Genomic DNA, 4858 nt, shown 5'->3' with positions numbered 1-4858 from the left:
AGGAGGTGAGTCATTCGTCGCAGAATACCCAGTCTCTGACCGGCTGTTTTAGCCACAGTATTTATGTGGCTGGTCCAGTTAACTTTCTGGTCAATGGTGACCCCTGGAGATTGATAGTGGGGAATCCGTTGAATGACAAGTGGAGATGGTTAGACTCTCTCTTATTGGAGATGATCATTGCCTGGCTCTTGACTGGCGCGAATGTTGCTTGCCACTTATCAGCCCAAGCCTGGATGTTGTCCAGGTCTTACTGCATGCAGGCACAGAGCGCTTCACAATCTGAAGTGTTGCGAATGGAACTGAACACCGTGCATTAATCAGAGAACATCCCCATTTCTGACCTTATGTTGGAGGGAAGGCCATTGATGAAACAGCTGAAGATGGTTGGGCCGTGGACACTCCCCTTAGGAACTCCCGCAGCAATGTCCTGTGGCTGAGGTGATTGGCCTCCAACAACAACTTCCATGTTCCTCTGTGCTAGGTACTGGAGACTTTTCCCCCTGATTCCTATTGACTTCAATTTTACTCGGCTCCTTGGTGCCAAACTCGGTCAAATGCTATCCTGATGTCAAGGGCAGTCACTCAAACCTCAACTCTGGAATTGAGCTCTTTTGTCGATGTTTGGACCAAGGCTGTAATCAGATTTGGCTCCGAGTGGTACTGGCGGAACCCAAACTGAGCATCGGTGAGCAGGTTATTGGTGAGTAAATGCCGCTTGATAGCTCTGTCGACGACAACTTCCATCAAATTGCTGATGATTAAGATTAGACTGATGGGACGGTAATTGGCCGGATTGGATTTGTCTTGCTTTTTTGGACAGCACATACCTGGGCAATTTTCCACATTGTCGGGTAGATGTCAATGTTGTATCTGTACTGGTACAGCTCGGCTAGAGTCGCAGCGAGTTCAGGAGCACAAGGCTTCAGCACGGCAGCCGGGATGTTGTGGGGGCCCATAGCCCTTGCTGTATCCAGTTTCTTGATAGCAGCCGTTTCTTGATATCACTTGGAGCGAATCGATTTGGCTCAAGACTGGCTTCTGAGATGGTGGGGATATCGGGAGGTGGACGAGATGGATCATCTAATCGGCACTTCTGGCCGAAGATGTTTGCAAACGCTTCAGCCTTGTCTTTTGCACTCATGGGTTGGATTCCTTCATCATTGTGGATGGGGATGTTTAGAGAGCCTCATCCTCACTTTAGTTGTTTCATTGATCATCACCTTTTTTGAATGGATGTGACTGGACTGCAGAGCTTTGATCTGATCCATTGGTTGTGGATTCGCTTAGCACTGTCTATAGCATGTTGATTCCGCTGTTTAGCATGCATGTAGTCCTGAGTTGTAGCTTGACCAGGTTCGCACCTCATTTTTAGGTGTGCTTGGTGCTTTTCCAGGTTTGATCGCCTGGCTTGTTGGTGAAGGACTCCCAGGGCCGCTACCTCCTGATTGTATATCACTTACTACTACCTCTGGTCGGTCTGTCTCACTGGTGGGACAGGACATACCCATGGATGGTAATGGAAGACCCTGTGCCGTTGGCTGAAAGGTATGATTCTGTGAGTATGGCTATGTCAGGATGCTGCTCGACTCGTCTGTGGGACAGCTCTCCCAATTTTGGCACAAGTCACCAGATGCTAGTAAGGACTTTGCAGGGTCGACTGGGCTTGGTTTGCCTTTGTCGTGTCCTGTTGCTAGTGGTCCAATACCGGGTTGTCCGCCCGGTATTATTCATATTATGACTTTTTGTAGCGTGATTGTACAACTGAGTACAATTATGAAGGGGTTTGAGCGCTAGACATCGATAAACTGTTTCCAATTGTGGGCACATCAAAAACTAGGGGCCATAAACATAAGATAATGTCTAATAAGTCCAGTAGGGAATTCAGGAGAAACTTCTCCAGAAGTTAGAATGTGGAACTTGCTCGCACATGGAGTTGTTGAGGCGAATAACATAGATACATTTAAGGAGACGCTGGATAAGTACTGACTACCTGTCACGACCCTCACTCCGTGTGGGGGAAGGTCAATTCATTGAAAAACAGCTGGAGTGTCATATCCGGAGACAACAAGGGCACATGCAGGCAGCCATTGATTGCACCTATTTTAGTTTTGATTATTTTAAGCGATGATTGCGCTGTACCCCCTCCAAAGCCAATATATCCTTCTGACGTGCAGTTCCCAAAACCGAATGAAGTACTCCTGATTTGGTCTGACCAAGGCTTTATACAACTGAAGCAAAACATGCTCCCCAGGGAATTCCAGACCGCTTGAGAACATGGCCAATATTCAATTCGCCTTTTTGAATGGGCCACTACCAAGTTTGTCAACAAACAATAAATCGAATGGGATCCTGCAGGCCACTCACGGCGTTTATTTTTCGCGACTTTGTAATGAAGCAGAGTTTGTTCCTAAGTGAGATTTCCATAGTGGAATTTCACGAACAAGACGAATCTGCTTTTCTGTTACCTTCAGTGCAAAGATAGTGGCTGATAGATTCCGAATTAAAATATTATCGAAACCACTGAAACTGTCGCTGGTCTTTGCATCGGCAGCTTTATTCCCCTTTTCGTGTTAACAATCATCTGACAAACATTCAGAGGCCCCAGGAATATCCAAGACCTGAGTGTGTGCGACAAAGTACGGTTACTCCACGAGATAACGTAAAAAAAATGACAAGATGTTTCCCATTGTCTGGAACAGTAGAATCAGAGGACACGACCTGCGCTCGAAGGGGTTAAATTCAAAACTAATCTGCAGAAACATTATTTCATCGAGCGAGTGTTCGATCAACGGAACAGGCTCATTTCCTACCCTGTATCATTAAAATTAGAGATAGGGGAATTTAGAGGAACGCAGTAACTGCTTAATTAGAAATGGAGGATCGGGTAATTTAGGAATTTGGTAATTTGGGAATTTAGGGGGGTAAAGTAATGGTTTAGTTAGAAATAGAGACCAGGGGAAGTTAGTGGAACACAGTCACTGATTAATTGGAAATAATGTACAGTAGAATTTAAGGGTACAGAGTACTTGTTAAATTAGAAAAGTCCAACAAAGGAATTCACGTGAATACAGTAAGGATTAAATCGATAATAGAGGTCAGCGGAATTTAAGTTAATATGGCAACTGTTTAATTAGAAATAGATCAAAGCGCAGTATGGGGGAATGCAATAACTGTTCAATTGGAAATAGAATAAACGGGGAACACAGTAACTGTTCAGCTAGAAATAGAATAAAGTGGAATATCGGGGAAACACAGTAACTGTTTAATTAAAGATTGAGAACAGGGAAACTAAGGAGAATACACAAATTATTCAATGAGTAATGGGGACCAGCGGAACACAACAACCATTTACTTAGCAGTTGGCGACACGGGAAGACTGTTACTGTTTACTTTAGAAATAGAGGAGACAGGAATGTCAGGGAACACAGTAATTGTTCAATTAGAAATAGAGAAATAGAGAATCTCAAGGGGGCACTTAATCACAATTAATAAATGAAGGTCATTCACAATTAAAGTACTAAGGCTATTGTGAGTGAAAGGTTTTCAATAAGGTTCTTGAACATTGAAGTGAGGTGACTTAAGTTTATTGATCACACAGTACATACAATAGAACTTAAACATACACTTAAAAGGTTGTACTTCCGACCACACCTGATGATGGTTAGTTGGGGATCCAACCGTTTTACAGTTCTGAGCTCAGTATCTTAGCACTTTATGAATCCGAATACTCATTACAAACTGACAAGTTTTTATACATTTTTCTCACTCTCTGTACCTGGGAATACACGCAATTATAGATCACATAATTAGATGGAAGTTAAAGTTAAACTCCACATAAGGAGAATAGAATTGACTTATCCTTTATCAATAACGGGAGGTTTCTTTACAAACTTTTTCTATTGGGCTAACAACTATAATTCTCTTACTTCGGTATAACATCGATAGTTTCACCCTTGATCCAGACACATGTAATTCGACCTCCAACAATAAGTCCATTCTTGTTTCTGTATCACTCGTACCAATTAAATTGATTATTTATGGCCAGATATTTTCCTTTGAAGACCGACCTGTTTTCCCACATTGTTAACAAATGAATAAAGTTCTGTGAAATTTATGACAAATATGTAATGGTCCGTCTTTATTTAAGTTTCCTTTTATGTCATCCAGAAACTGACCATTGCTGCTGGGTCAGCCCTGGCCAAATAGTCCAGTGGGACTTTAAATTGACGGATACTTCCATGTGTAATAAGCAAAAGTTAAAGGTTAACATTACTACAGTAAAAGGAGAAACCAATACAGTATCACATTAGCACTCTTCAGGAACGTATGATTTACCATTTACTTGTAGTGCCCCCAAATTTGGCATTAGAGTATTTAAGGCCACCACTGAACAATGTCTCATCGGCATTGAGCATCTGTCTCGGTCTATTCGATTGCACAGATCTCTACCGATTGGTTTTATATACTGTCCAGTGCCGCATTAACCATTTCATGTCGTGGTGTTGTCAGCGTGACAGACCATGTCTTGGATCCGTTCTTCAGTGCAGCTTCATCATAGAATTACAGAGAATTAAACAGAATGTACAGCGCAGGAACAGGCTATTCGGGTCAACTGGCACATTGTCTTGATGCTTCACAGGAACCTCCTTCCACCCCACTTCATATAACCCAATCAGCATAACCTTCTATTTTTTTTTCTCCCTCGTGTGTTTATCGAGCTTCCCTTTAAATGCATCTCTTCATATCGCATGCTGGTTGCTTCACGGGCAACACGTCACTTCTGTGAACACTCCGATATCCCAAGATCATGCAGCACCAGGCACCCGATACAAGCCATTCCTGCTCTTTCTGCTTCTCT

Source organism: Heptranchias perlo, unplaced genomic scaffold, assembly GCF_035084215.1.
Source record: "Heptranchias perlo isolate sHepPer1 unplaced genomic scaffold, sHepPer1.hap1 HAP1_SCAFFOLD_49, whole genome shotgun sequence".
Lineage (NCBI taxonomy): Eukaryota > Metazoa > Chordata > Chondrichthyes > Hexanchiformes > Hexanchidae > Heptranchias > Heptranchias perlo.
Note: the sequence above shows the minus strand (reverse complement) of the source record.